This window comes from Leptodactylus fuscus, chromosome 2 (assembly GCF_031893055.1).
Source record: "Leptodactylus fuscus isolate aLepFus1 chromosome 2, aLepFus1.hap2, whole genome shotgun sequence".
In the NCBI taxonomy this organism is placed as follows: domain Eukaryota; kingdom Metazoa; phylum Chordata; class Amphibia; order Anura; family Leptodactylidae; genus Leptodactylus; species Leptodactylus fuscus.
In genome coordinates this window covers 136,833,676-136,850,026 of record NC_134266.1, presented here as the reverse complement: position 1 = coordinate 136,850,026, position 16,351 = coordinate 136,833,676, and positions in this window count along the sequence as shown.

Sequence of the window (16,351 nt, the reverse complement as noted above, 5' to 3'; positions counted from 1 at the left end):
ACGCAGACCGATGGCTAGACAAAGTGTAATTCACAAACCACAGATGCAGAACTGTTGGTGCATATGATGCTGATGATACCCTTGAATATACAATATTGTCAAGTTTCAAATTTTAGTTAAAGTCCTTTTGTATGTACCTTTAACTCTTGATCAGATCGATCTCCTTTTCAGATATACCTCTTGAAGAGCCTGCTTAATTTATCTGTATGAAAATGTACAATACTTCATAATAAACTAACCTTGTTCTTAGTTTTAGTGATTTTAAAAGACTGGATCCAGGTGGTAAAAATGTTCTATTAAAACCTAAAAAAAAAAAAAAAAAAATTACTGGTGTCTTAAAAAAGAAAAGAAATTACACAAGTATATTAAAATCCCCTAGCACTGTAAATTGTATGAGCCTTATTAGAACAATAGTGCTACTATAAAACTTTACCACCATAAATCTTGCTGTGGACAATTGTAATAAAAAAGTGCTCTAATTTTAAAGTGGATCTGTGACTGACTTATACTGCGCTTAAAGGGATTCTACCACTAAAACACTTTTTTTTTTCTAGTTACCACGTCGGAATAGCCTTTAAAAAGGCTATTCGTCTCTTACCTGTGGAAGTGCTCTCCGCCGCGCCGTTCGTTCAAAATACCGGTTTGTACCGGTATGCTAATTAGTTCTCTCGCAGCGATGGGGGCGTCCCCATTGCAGCTCGAAAACCGACCGCAGCGCCGCCTCTCTGGTCTTCGGTGTCCTCCCCTTGCCTCTTCAGTGTCTGTCGGACGCCTGCGCAGTATGCTCTCTGTTCGGCGAAGCTTGCCGAACGTACTGCGCATTCGCAGACACAGACACTGAAGAGGCAAGGGGAGGACACCGAAGACCAGAGAGGCGGCGCTGCGGTCGGTTTTCGAGCTGCAATGGGGACGCCCCCATCGCTGCGAGAGAACTAATTAGCATACCGGTACAAACCGGTATTTTGAACGAACGGCGCGGCGGAGAGCACTTCCACAGGTAAGAGACGAATAGCCTTTTTAAAGGCTATTCCGACGTGGTAACTAGAAAAAAAAGTGTTTTAGTGGTAGAATCCCTTTAAAGGAGTTTTCCCATCTCAGATGTTAATGGCATTTCGACAAGATATGTCATAAATGTCTTTAACGACACTTCTGGTATTGGGACCTATTTAAAAATGAGTTAAAGGCCCCAGTTCACTGGTTACATGGCATGGCTGCCGCCTTCAACTCTTTTGTATGGCAGTTCCATAATTGGCAAAACACTTGGATGTTTTTGGAACACCCATGGAAATAAATGCTGAGAGACGTCCCATTAGAATGGGGATCATAAATAAGTTGCGCATTTATATATTAAACTTATTACATCTTGTGGATTTACCATAAATGTCTGAGATTGGGAAAACACTGGTTCAAGAACTGTAAGTAAAGGTCCTCAATGTGTCTGTGGTGCCATGCCAAATATCACCCTAAAATATATTTTCTGCAAGTAATGCAGCAAATGCATGTTATGCATTCATGAGAAGGGTGCCGCATTCACCCACCGCCTGGCACTTAATAGTTGCAGCCATCATTTAGGAGTTGTGAAGAACAGTATTCTTCTCAGGTTTTAGCCGACTTATACGCATTTGCTTGCTGCATTCCTTCTAGTTTCATAGTAGAAAAAAGTTATAATCTTTTTATTCTATATTTGGCACCAAAGACATAATAGAGCTCTACACTTATAACATGCTGCTATTAACTAGGTTACATATCTGCTTTAAGGTTATCACATTCAGTTCCACAACTTCAAATGTAGTATACAAAACAATACTTAGCTGCAATATGCTGGTCTTTGTGAAGGCTTTTACATATAAATGGTTTTCCCACATCACTTGAGCTTCGTTCTATCCTTCCTAGGAGTGCTTATTCCTATGGTAGGGTTGGTATTTGGCTGCATGGTGTAAGCCTTGTACATACAGACACAAAATAATAGAGAGACAAAATAAACTTGTTATTTGTAGTCTAACGGAAAAAGACTGGACAGTTCCCATGGGCTGTGGACATCGTACAAATGCCAAGGTTCCTTAACCTTATTAAAGAAAAGAAAAATCCTGCAGGAGTCTCAGGATGTGTAAATCATGCATCGCAAACCAGGTAACAGAATTCCCTAATACTGCTCTCCACACGTTAATGTATCAAAGTCAGTGAGTGTCCTGTGCATTCTAACCGGGCAACTCTTCACCAAGACTATTTTATCGGGTTGACTATCTAGGGTTGCTGGTTAAAGTGTGCAGGCCGTAAATATTTTGTTTAATAGCCATATAAACTGATAGCAGATTGAACCTTATCTAAAGAAGTGATCAAAAAGCTTTAAAAGCCATGTAAAACAAAACTGTAACAATTTTTACATTTAATGTAAGTTGACTTTAAAAAGGTTTCCAAGTTGCCTTTAATGCCAATAGCCTTTAAATCTGCTACCTTTTTAATAAATCTGCTCAGTTATTAAAAACTCTTCAGCCCCTGTTCCTACAGTTATTTTACTCTTGTGGCTTTTTTTTTTTTTTTTTTTAAGCTCTCTAAAGCTTTCAAACCAAAAGTTAATCTGGTTTTTCTATCTTTCAGGTGAAGGTTGGAAGTATGTTGAAAGTGTGATTTAAAGGTACGTGCTTTGGAAATGTGCTGCCTGATTCCCACTTACCATCGTGTCTCAAAAGTACAGGACCTCTTATGTTTACCTAGTGCTAGCCTATTTGCAAGATCATACAGTGATTCAAACGTTAGTACCTGTCCCCATTCATTAAGTTGTTGGTGTGTGGGAGGAAACTTGTATAAGTTTGGTCACAACATAGAAACTCCATGTAAATGTTGTCTTTAGTCAAATTCGAGTCCAGGACTACAGCACTGCAAAATGTTAACCCCCCCATCCACCATACTTTCCATGAATGTCTGTGTACTGTATCACTCCCTCAGCCCTATGCCAATTTAATTTCAGTCCTGTTAATTTCAATCCTGTGGGACCTGCATACATCGGGAGAGTTTTGGGGCTCCAGCTCCGTTTTGCTTGGTATCACTAGAGGTGCAGCAAGCAAGAGACTTGCAAGAATCTTCATGAGACAGAAGTCAGCTGCGTATTGGCTCACTTAGCGCATGTTGTAGATAATGCAATCTGCCACTTAGATGCTAAGCATACATGGCAACAGTCTTAGTTTTGCATGGACAATCTTGGGGAGAGGGGGGATTGGGCATGTAATTGTGACGAAGTCTGTCAAGTTTAGCAGTGAGGAAAAACATTTGTCTGGTTTTGCGGCTGTGGATGCGCAGCCCCTATTCATTGAATGAGGCTGCAGAAGCACGGGTGGCACATGGATGATATGTGTGTCGCCTGTGCATCAGCCATGCTGTTTAGTCGGGAACAGCATCCATGATATGTTCAGTAGAAATTCTCAATTTTGTTTTTGGTTACTATCCTTTTTAAGACCTTGGGTTTTTCGTTTAACCCCTTAAGGACACAGGGTACTTTGGGTCTTAAGGCTCAGACCCTGTTTTTCAAATATGATGTTTTACTTTATGTGAGGATAGCTTCATAATGCATTTACCTATCCAGGTGATTCCAAGATTGTTTTTTCGTGACACATTGTAGTTTATGTTGGTGGTAAATTTTGGTCATTATACTTTGCGTTTGTTTGTTAAAAAACGGACAATGTACTGAAAATTTCATAAAATTATCAATTTTGAAAGTTTCTGTTATTCTCGTGAAAACAGACAGTCATAACACACAAAATTCTTCCTAATTAACATTTCCCATATGTCTACTTTATATTGGCATTGTTTCTTCAATGTCTTTTTACTTTTCTAGGAAGTTAGAAGGCTTGTAACTTTAGTAGCAAATTGTCAGATTTTCAAGAAAATTTCAAGATTTTGTATTCTAGGGACCTATTTAGTTGTGAAGTGACTTTGAGGGGACTATATAATAGAAAAGACCCATAAATGACCCCATTTTTGAAACGGTAGTCTTCAAACTATTCAAAATTGTATATAGGAACTTTATTAACCCTTTAGGTGTTCCACAGGAATTAATTCAAAATGAAGGTGAAATTTCCAAAAGTCACTTTTTTATGCACATTTTCCATTTCAAACCACATTTTTCCGTAACAATGAAGGGGTTAACAGCAAAACATACCATAATATTTATTTCTCTGATTCTGCAGTTTGTAGAAATATCCCATATGTGGCCCTACTGTGCAACATGACTCAATACGTGTCCTCAGAAATCAAAGAGCACCTTTAGAGATTTCGGGCAGCAATTTCATTAGGATGGTTTTTAGATACCATGTTGCATTTACAGAGCCCTAGAAGTACCACAATAGTGGGAAACCTCCAAAAGTGACCCCATTTTGGAAACTGCACCCCTCAAAGAATTTATCAGGGGGTGTAGTGAGTATTAGTATCTCAGACGTGAATGCACAGCGGATGGTGAAGAGGTAATATGTAAGCGGTGCGGAGGACATTGGGAGCACCAAATTCCCTACTATGTCCCAGTAGCTCCTATGATTGGGGGGGTCACTTTGGGGGTCTCTTCTATTTTTTTTTTTCTTGTAAGCTGCAAAACTGGTCTGTACCCTGACATACGCTCGCACCGCTTATATATTCCCCTTCTGACGCATTTGGTGATTTTTGGGGTTTTTTTTTGTCTTCACATTATTCAAGCTATATTTTTTTTATTTTGAGTTGATGTGGCCATATGAGTGCTTTTATTTTTCTGGGATATGATGCATTTTGTAATGACACCATTTTTGGGTGCCTATAGCTTATTGGCTATTTTTTATTAACTCTTTTTTTGCTGGATAAAAAGAAATCTATCAATTCTGGCATTGCATTTTACTTTTTAAATGTTTTTCCACATGGTGTACAGCATAAGTATCATGTGAACTTTATTCTGCGGGTCGGTATGGTTACGGCGATACCTCATTTATAGTTTTTTGGGGGTTTTTTTTGTATTAGTAATTTTGCCGAACAAAAACCCATTTGGGGACATAAATCAATGTTTTTTGCATCGCCATCTTCTGAGATGCGTAACATTTTTATTTTTCGATTGACAGAGTTGGTTGAGGGCTTATTTTTTGCGAGACAACCTGTGCTTTTCATTGGTACTATTTTGGTGTACATACGACTTTTTGATCACTTTTTATAGCATATTTTTTAAGGTGAGATGGCAAAAAACATTTCCGGCGTTTTTTTTCCGTTTTTTTTCCCCGACATTTACCATATAGGTGAAATAATGTTTTAGTTTTATGGTACAGGTTGTTACGGACGCGGCAATACCAAATATGCATTGTTTTTATTATTTTTTAGGTGTTTTTTTTTAATAACTCATTTGCTATAGAAAAAGGGAATTTTGGGGCTTTATTAATTAATTAATTTATTTATTTATTTATTTCACACACTTTATTTATTTTTTACACTTTTTTCACATTTTTTATTTCTCCTATTAGTGTACTTGAACCAGCAATACTCTGATTGTTGGTCCAGTACTATAGCCTGCAATATACGTGTATTGCAGGCTATATAGGAAGTGTGTCTCTGCAGACGCATAGACACACTTCCAGCAACACAAGCAGGACAGCAAGGTAAGAGAGGTCCTAGCAGCCCGGGGTCACTATCCAGATCCCGGGCTGCATAAAATTCATCAAGGCACCCCCGATCTCACCGCGGGGGGTGCCCAGGGGGGGGTGATGTCACAGAAAACGCTCCCGATGTCGCGGACATGCGTCCGCGGCATCGGGAGGGTTAATACCGCCGATCGGAGTGGAGCTCCGACCGGCAGTTCACTGGGGCAGCTCGTCCAGGCCCTCGGCTGTGTAATACAGCCGAGTGTCGGGTGTAATGGCGCAGGCACAGCTTCTGTGCCGGCGCCATTACTGGTCAGTAATAGTACTGACCTGAGCGCGAACGTGCTACTTGCCAGGACGTACTATTACTGACCAGAGCGTTAAGGGGTTAATCTCCTCTCCATTACTGGCTGATATTTGAAAATTCCTGCATCTCTGGAAAACTCTTCACCTTCTCAGACGGCCAAATAGTCAACTGAAAGCGTTCCATTCGATTTCTGGAGGTCCTAGTAGATGTAAATCGCTACAGAAATGGCACAGCTTGCTGTGCTTTGCTGTTTTTGCAATTCCTAAGTTATGGAAGCAGTGGAGCTCTAGGCTGGTCAGTTTCCAGATCTTCTGTCCAAGGAAATGTTCACATTATTGTAAGTGCAGTGCGGTCTTCCATTATGGGGAATGGTAACTGATAGACTGAGCCCCCTTCATCTGGAAGTCATTCTATTTGACATTTATATACTCGGGGGACATTATAAGGCTGAGCATATAAAACAATCATCCATTTCAAATTCAATTCCAGGGCTGACAGGGATCTCCTCTATTTATCAATAGCATGGTCAGTATGAGGCTGTGTTTGCTAAGACACTTGTTTTGTTTTTTTAAATTAAATACTGAACTGCATGTAGCTTTTAATTTCAGTAATCATTACTACATGCTTAATTACATCCTTAATTTACTCTCCATTAGCATAGAGGTGACATGCGTAGTAACACCTTAGTGCCTTTAGGAAACTTACATCGGTATACAATGAACATATCAGTGCATGGTGGGAGGTTCATAGCTTAGAATGTTATATTAAACAGAATATTGTACCACGAGGTCTTCATGTCCCTTTTATAGCAGCAGCCAGGTGTAGAAACTCCACTTTTTTTTAAGCAAGTGAGAGAGAAGCTGCTAACTCTTTACTTCGTCTAATGAACTTGCTGCTGGAGGAGGAGAGATACAATTTGGACAAATTGAATATCAAACTTAGAGGAACTTTCATGGGTTTGGGCACAGGCAGCTCTATATACTGCTGGAAAGCCGACAGTGCGCTGAATTCAGCGCACTGTTGGCTTTCCTGGTCTGTGCCCCGGGTAAAGGGCTATCTGTTCCGGTACCGTAGCTCTTTACAGCCAGAAGGGCATTCCTGACAGTCTGTCAAGAAGGTCCTTCTCCACAGCAGTGCCTATCGCGCTGTACAGTGTGAGCGGGGAGGAACGACTCCTCCCTCTGCTCACAGTGCTCCCCCATAGACGAGTATTATCAGGTGGTCCTCCCCGCTCACACTGTACAGCGCGGTAGGTGCTGCTGTGGAGAAGGACGTTCCTGACAGTCAGGAACGCCCTTCTGACTGTAAAGGGCTACGGTACTGGTACCGCTAGCTCTTCACCCGGGGCACAGATTGAGAAAGCCGACAGTGTGCTGAATTCAGCGCACTGTCTGCTTTCCAGCAGTATATAGAACTGCCTGTGCCCAAACCCATGAAAGGTCCTCTTTAAAGAACATATTGAGGTTGATCAAAAATTCTCTTTTGAACCAGAGTTTGTCAACCTTTAGAGATCACTGTAACAAACTGGAGAGGTTTCAGTTTCATGCGCACTTACGTTCTTTTCGAACTGGGATCTACTGCGCATGCACTTCATTTCATTTTTCTACTCTATTTTACACATTTCTTGAGTGCTCCTTCTAGGGTTTTTCTAATAGGGTGGCCATATATACAGGGACAGGTTCCTGTCAGGTCATGAGCCATTAGGGCAATGGTCCTGAGTTAGGTGTGTAGGGTGTTTGCAGAATCGCACACTGTCTAGTCTTCTGTCTTTTCCTGCAACTTCTCATCTTTTCATACCATTTTGGCCTCCATATTATTTGGTGAAACCCTTATTGTGGTCTAGTGTGCAATTGTGCAACTTTCTCCATTTATGCGACTTCAGCTGACTGGTGAGTTCAACTGGTTTATTTTCTTGGAGGCTGCCGTGCCTGTGTTTTTTGACTTGTGTGTCTTCAATTAGTGCACACTGGTCCACAGGTTTGTTTCCTTCTCCGTTTTTTATAGGACATTGTGTTTTAACATATATTCATTAAAAGTTATATTTTATCTCCATTCTATTCCATTTGGTGGCTTGTTTTGAAATGTTTGGATAGATCATTTGACTATTATCTCTGCATATTTGGATTAGATTTAGAATTCAGGGCCATCATCTTTGAACTGTTCTTGGACTTCTCTCCTTCAGTATCTTCCAGTCAGTCCAGACCAACAACTCTGTCAGCGACCACCCACTTGAACCACAGTGTGGTTCAAGGAGCTGAGCTACTATGCAGGAAACTTCCGTTCTATTCATTGGGAATAATGTCACACTCCTACATTCACTACAGTCCATATCATAGGGGTGGCTAGTTGCCTAGTGGATTACCTAAACGGAAAAAAAAAAGCTTGTCCCAGGCAAATTGGTCTGTTCACCAGCAGATCAATCTTCTGCTGTGTCTCCAGTGGGGAAAGTCTTCCTTCAACTTTTGTATCTGTTCTCCCCTTACCTCTTCTGTGTTTTATGGTGTGGCTGTTGAAGCTGAGGTTCTTTAGCTTCTCTTCTGACCATCTTCCTGACTATGCTCAAGGTTCCAGGTGTGATACATTTTTGTAGACTATGTACAGTGGTACAAACCTCATCAACTTCTATCTGCTTTTTTCCATTCCCCGAATTCTGGCTTTACTCCAATCTGGTCCTGGACCAGGGTCTTTGGATTTATACCCTTTCAGTTCTTGTGAAGACTCTAGCCTCAGGTGAAGACCTTCCTGCAGGGTGTGGTACACTGTATACCTCCATCCTTTTCAAACCTTTGGATCTCAAACTCAAGGTGCTTCAGGCCTAAAACTGCTCTGAGAGCTTACTCTCTGCCTTCACTTCTGGGAGTTTGACTTCCTGGTGGCAGTCATGTCTATTCCATCCCCATGAAAGTTTATACTGGATAACTCCTTTAGCCCCTTGGTTGACAGCTCACTCCACCACTTCTGCTGGAGTCAGACATCAGGCTTCTACTCCCCAGGTCTGCATGGTTGCTAGCTGGGCCTCTGTTCACACTTTCACAAAGTTCTATCAGATCCATTCTGTGGCCGATGCCGGGTTGGTTTGGTCATGAGGTTCTGCAAGTGGCTGTGCTAGGTTTCTAGGTTTTCTGTGGTGTATTTGTTTTTTGTTTTATGTCTAAATATTCTCCCTCCTACCAATTCCCAATTGAGAATTTTTCCAGCTTACCAGTACATTGTACAGAATATTTAATAGTACCACTATGAAGTACAATTGTTCCTGCAAAAAAAAGTTGATCTGCAGCAGGAAAGGGTTATAAATAGAGATGAGCGAACACCGGTCAATCGAATAGGTGTTCGATCGTATAGGTATTCGATCGAATATCAGGCTGTTTGAGGTATTCGTTCCCAATTGAACACCACACGGCATATGCAGTATAAATTTGTATCCACTCCCACCTTCCTTGGCGTGTTTTTTTGCACCAATAACTGTGCAGGGGAGGTGGGAAGGGAACTACGACAACGGAGGCAGTGAAAAAAATTGAAAACCCATTGGCTGCCAAAAATATGTGACCTCCCATTTATAAGAACGGCCGCCGCCAGATTCGCCAGATTTGCGGTCAGAGATAGGGAGAGAAACATATCTGCTGACAGCTAGATAGGCATTAGCTTCATATAGGCAGTGAAGAAGTTATAAAGAAAACCAACAGCTCTTCTCAGAGCTATACTCTGTAGGGACAGGAGTCCAGCTTTCCACGGAGGGTGGAAAACAGGGATACAGAACAGTTACTTGTTGCTATATACGTGCACACCAGCTTTTGTTAGGGGTGTCCCGACACAAAATAGCACGAATCCACTTCAGTTACTTCTTGCTATATACGTGCAAACCAGCTTTTCTTTGGGGTGTTGTCCCCCCCCCCCCCACACACACAAATTTGCAGGTATACAGAGCAGCTACCTCCTGCTATATATGTGCAAACCAGCTTTTATTAGGGGTGTCCCCCACAAAATAGCAGGAATCCACAGCAGTTACTTTCTGCTATATATGTGCAAACCAGCTTTTCAGGTAGTGTGTAACCCCAAAACAGGGATACAGAGCAATTAGGTCCGGCTAAGTACGCTCAGTCCAGATATCCAGGGTGTGTACCCCCAAAACCTAGGTGGGAGAGACAGAAATTCAGTCCGGCTATGTACGCTGAATCCAATTTTTAAGGGTCTACCCCCCAAAGCTAAGTGGGAGACACAGCAATTCAGTCACGCTATATCAACTCAATCCAATTTTTTGTTCAATCCAGTATTGTTTGGTCTCCATGATGTGAACTATGCCTTTGTCTCTTGAAAAGCAACCCAACATGAAGTCAGCCATGTGTGCCAGTGTGTGTGTTGGTATGACTTCGCTGCCCCCAACTGTAAGGGTCACTCTCCATTTCCTCCATTTTCCACTCCCCTTCACACCATCCGTGCTGAAGCAATGGGATGCATTGAACTTCACCCTCAAGCCTCGTGTGGGACAGTGACAAGAAATGCCACTTCATCCCCCTCATCTTCCTCCGCCAGCCAACGGTGCAAAGATGACAGAAGTGTGCTCTGAATGTTTTCAGCCTAGTAGAGACTACTTCTCACTTCCGAAAATGGCCGCACTTTCACCAGTATATCCGGCACAATGGTGTAGGTTTCAAAGAACCTTTGCACCAACAAGTTGAAAATGTGGGCCATGTGTGGACCGTGTTTGAGTCTGGCAAGCTCCAGATCTGCTACCAGATTCTGGCTATTATCACATACGCCAACCTGTGCCTGGGCCCAGGTGCAGCGGGGCAAAAAACATTGCCATCTCATCAAGGATGGCATCCCTGACCTTGGAGGCACTGTGCTGTCTGTACCCCAAGCTGATGAGTTTCAGCACGGCCTGCTGACGTCTACCCACGCCAGTGTTGCAGCGTTTCCAGCTCGTAGCTGGGGTCGATTTAATGGCGGAGGAGGAGGAGGCAGAGGGTGGTGTTTCAGCACTCCTGCCAGGAATATTAAGCGGGGAGACAAGGCAGGCCGTCACGGTTTGCGACCCGGTCCCAGCCTCAACTACATTCAGCCAGTGTGCCGCAATTGAGATGCAGCATCCCTGGCCACATGCACTTGTCCACGGGTCGGTGGTGAAGTGGAACTTTGTGCAACTTAGCGCAGAACTTGGGGCCCACCTGATGTTACGGGACACGTGCTGGTGCAAGGCTCAACTCACCCTAAGGACCAAAAACACTGCTGGTGAATTTAGTTCCGTTCCAAAGGACTCTTTACATTTGTCTGTCACAGCTACAGAACATGCCTTTGAAGGCAAGGTTTCCTTTAGTGGCTCCATCTCAGGATGATGATGATGATATTATTATTATTATTATTATTGATGGATGGATTATTATTGGTTAAATCTGGTGTCGGAAGGGAAAGTGGTTTCTGATCTACATCTAAAGTACTGGAGCATGTTGTTTGGACTAGTAACACCTGATCAGAACCCTGTAGAAATAATGTAGAGTCTGATATTAGAGGACCATTACCGGTAGTAGTGGTTTCAGCCAATTCTCCACCTTTGCGGCCCTCTAAATAAAAGTTACCCCCAAGACTTGATGCCAAAATGTTATCAATTTCACAATCAAGGTCAATGTCTGGGTCCTCAGTCCAATCCACTGCATCAATCCGACACAATGAGAGTGATGGTTCTGGAACCACCGTTCTAGGGGCTAAGAATTTTAAAGGGGCTGCTGGTGCTAGGCTCTACTCACCCAAAAGGCCTAAATCTCTGCTGGTAGCTCAGCTTAAGGGCTCCTAACTTAATTTGGAAGGGCTCATGTTAAGGGCCATAAAAGTGAATTTTGGAAGGTCTTACCACATCACACACACACACACACACAATGACAGTTCAGGGTCGATACTGTTGGATTTCCCATTGCCTATTCCATCTGTGGTTGTCATGGGCAACGTGACTTAAAGGGGTGCTTGTTAATGTTTCTTTAGCTTAAATTTGGGTTTCTGACCATCCATTTGGGGAAGAAAGAAGGTTTCCAGGTATTTTCCCACTTTGATAGAGGTTTGTAGTTGATAGCCTGTAATGGTGGGGTAAAACAGTGACTTGGGCTTGTTAGATGCCCCCAGGCATGCTTCCCCTGCTGTCCCAGTTGCATTCCAGGGTGTTGGCATCATTTTCCCCATAGACTATAATGGGGTTTGATATTCGATCGAATAGTCTAATATTGAGCAGCTATTCGAAACAAATATTGAATGTTTTACTGTTTGCTAATTGCTAGTTATAAAGTTTAGTAGATTGTTCAAATGCTATCCATATTTTGCAGTGATAGTCTGTGTTCATATCCATATAACATAGCCTGTCTGTGCAACTAAAACTCTTCTCTCTTCTTTTAGGTGCAACAAAGTGAACATCAGCAGAAGTCTTGTTTACCACATTTGGCTTTGGAGCTTGGAGGAAGCCTTGCATGGTTATAAAGAGTTCATTTCATGCAGATGGCACCTTGGTCAGAGCTGATCATTTAGATACACTACTGATGAATACACGAATACTAATTTCATATTTCTTTCCTAAGTTGGCTGGGCTGAAACCGTTTTGTAATTCCTTCATTTATTTTTTAATATGCCAACTTTGTCTATGTTGCTGTCCACGGAAATGGAGAGTGTAATGCATTCCTGTAGCAATGTTAACATTGTAATATGGTGAAATAAAAGTATAGATGAACGTCTCAAAATATCTTAAAGAGGACCTTTCACCATTTTTCACACAGGCAGTTCTATATACTGCCGGAAAGCTGTCAGTGCGCTGAGTTCAGCGCACTGTCGGCTTTCCCGATCTGTGCCCGGTGTGAAGAGCTTACGGTTCGGTACCGTAGCTCTTCTATGGTCAGAAGGGCGTTTCTGACTGTTAGCCAGAGACGTCCTTCTGCCTCGTGGCGCCAATCGCGCTGTGCGATGGAGCGGGGAGGAACGCCCCCTCCCTCTGCTCGCAGTACTCGTCCATAGACGAGCATTATCAGGGAGGGAGGGGGGAGTACCTCCCCCCTCCACAGCACAGCGCGATTGGCGCCACGAGGCAGAAGGACGTCTCTGGCTAACTGTCAGAAACGCCCTTCTGACCATAGAAGAGCTACGGTACCGGACCGTAAGTTCTTCACACCGGGCACAGATCGGGAAAGCCGACAGTGCGCTGAACTCAGCGCACTGTCAGCTTTCTGGCAGTATATAGAACTGCCTGTGTGAAAAATGGTGAAAGGTCCTCTTTAAGGCTAAGTCCCCACGTAGTGAAACATAGTGAGGGAAAAACACTGTGGAAAAAGCATCAGGAACTGCATTTTTACGCAGCATTTTTCATTGTTTTTGCGGAGAACATCAGCATTTCTACAGGTATAATTGAAATGGTGCTCTTTTCAAAAATACTGACATTTTGGGAAATGCAGCACTGCAGATTTTATTTACCCTGCAGTGTGTGAGATTCACCCAAATTTTACTCGCTGCACAGGAACTGTGAAATGCAGCATTTCTACCACAGTGGCAAAAACACTTGCGTTTTTACAATGTGGGACATCAGCCTATAACTGCAGGAATGAAAAACTGTAAATTCATTTAATAAGTCTGTGAACTATTTTCTTGTGAATATTTTAATGGTAATTTTAAAATGTAACCTCTGATTTTGTTTATAGACTGGTAAGTGTAGTGCATCACACGTTTTAAGAATGCCTGGTGCAATTTTGTATGACATGCAGATTTCAATAAAAAAATAAAAGACCTACTTGGTGTGCTACGCAATAATTTATAAATATGTCAACTCTTGTATAACCGTAGAGAGTTTTAGTTGTTTTTTTTTTTTTTTTTTTTTTTTTTTTTTTGCAAAGATCCTCTTCTGGATAAAACGATCAGCTGAACGCAGGACAAAGTGGTATCCTCTTCCCTTCCCAAGACAGGCTTACAGACCAGTCACACAGGCCAAACATTGTGTTCAATAAATCCATTCATATCTTTCCAGCCTTGTTGAAATGGAGTGCCCAATTCAGCATACATATTTGCAGTATGCTTTTGCACTTTAGCATATGAAAGCAAATGAGTCAAATTGTTGCCATACACACCCTGCTACAGTTAGGTTGGGCTGTTTGTGGTTCCTTCTGTTTTTTCTTTTGAGTTGTCTGGTTCTAGTGGGAGAGATGATGGGACTGTTCCATTTTGCGGGAACTCCTGCGACCTTGGAGACATGACAGTCCTCACATTGCAGCATCAAATACCACTCTCGGAGGTTTGCATTGGAACCCGAAGCAGGACAGGTGGGAGGCTTGCTGTTGTAGGATTCAAGGCTTCTACTGCCCCTTACGCCCTGTGTTTTAGGCACCAGGGACAGTTGTCTAGGAAGATGAACCTGACACTGATGAATCTGCTTCAGCCCTGCAGTCTATCAGCTTCTGAGTCTGCCGGTTCACAAGGTCCCAATATGTCAGATGATGGAGGCTGTCCAGAAAAGTGCCAACGTAGTGGAGAGCTCTAAGCCTTCTTGTCTGGTGCTGCTCTTGGTGATCCTGGGACTTGGCATCTGTTGGTAAAATGCATAGTGGGTTTTTTTTTTGGCTTTTATGGACTGTTAAACTCCTGAACTGGCGTTTCTATACATTCAATTCATGCCTCATTTGCTAAACCTATGTGACAGTGTTGCCTGGACAAGAGTAATGCTCTCCATATGAGGTTGCAACTCTTTTGCCATCGAGTCCTAGTGAACTGGAAGGGCCCTTTAAGCAAAACGTTCCACGACCTAGTATTTCATGTCTGTATACTAGTCAGCTGCAGCTCAGGGTATCAGGATGAAGGGGAATTTTTATTGATCGGGGTTTGTCCTCTGAGGGTGCAGCTTAGAGCACCTTTCTGACCTGTTAAGAGATGCTACTCAAACAGTTGAGTCTTCTATGGGCTTGGAAGATACTGGTGAGACTACAATGGTCTCTGACTAGATATTGAATGCCTATATTTTTCCTTGGTGGGAGGGTACTTGTCAACAATGTTTTCACTCCTTAATGTTTTCTCAGGATTCTTCTATCCCTTAAACTCTTGATGTATCCTTTTTGATGGCTGACTCAGCAGATTGGGACAAGGCCCCTAGCATCAATGTCCCAGTAGCCATATTGCTAAGGGTGGTACTTTGCCGTTTTGAGGACTGTCTGTTTGGAAGAGACACTAGGTGTACCTGGGAATCAATAAATAAATTAATCATAGATTTTGCTCTCCACCTGTTTGTAAAATAAAAAAAAATTAAAGGATCACTCCTTATGAAGTAACTTAATAATTAGTTTTGGTCAACACTAAAATATCTCAACACTATATGACCTAATGCCCAATTAAATAAGACCCCATCAATAATCTATATACATAGTATTTAAATTACACCCAACCATAAGGACAACACACAAACAAAAATCCCTTCTATACATCTCGCAGCTTCTCAACTTGTGTTCCATAACAAGTCCTCTGGATAAACAGTCCAAAAGGTCCCACAGTTAAATACATGGTGTATACAATCCTCCACACTTAAGAAAAAAATAAAATTCAACTTTGCAGTTAAAAGTTGAGTATTTAACTCTATAAATTACCCTTGCCCTGGAAGGCTTGTATCTTCCTGATGAAGAGAGCTGGAGCTCGAAACATGCAAGGTCAGTTGTGAAGTCTTTCAGTTTATCTAAACTCTGCTTTATCATACAAATAGTTGAGGGTACAGAAACAGCTAGTTTGTTTCCTGCTGCCAGCAAAGTTTGGTCGATTGCTTCTATTTTATATTAGCGTTTGCCTGCGACTTCGTCCGTGTGTTGTTGGCAACAACCCACGTACACGCATGCAAGTGTTGCTGGTGATGATCTGCTTTCGCCCACGTCTCGGCTCTGATCCATCTCTGTATATGTGCAGTATACCGAGGTGTGAAGGATCTGTGGTGATATCATCTCAGGTCCTTTAGCCTTGCCTGAACAGAAGTTTGGTGCTAGCAGTCGTGAAGTCCAGGCATTTAACTGCATAATAAGGGTCACAATCTATGTATGTGTCAAATGTCAGCCAAATCCGTTCAGCCGTTTTGGTGTGATTGAGTACCAAACACACAAACCTGCTCATTTATAATATTAGTAGGATTTCTTTTCAAGCCATTCCTGACTTTGGCTCAAAAAAACCCCCAAAATCTGCAACAAAAAAATGTTTCTGCAATGTGGAGCCTTCGCCTCAATGTAGTGGGGAATCTGTGACCCTCACTTAAAAGGTGGTTGTCCCAGTCGGGAAGAAAGAGAATGGATATTCTATTCCCTGCTTTAAATGTTCAAAATGGCCAGTGGAAAGTTCAGAGTTACGGTCAGTCTTAAACCACTGAGCAAATTCTTGAGTAGAGAAGGTTCAGGTTGGAAAATATCTCTACCAATATCTCAGGGCCTGGTACTCCTTGAAGATCAAGGTGCTTCTGGCAAATCAAAAAGTCCTC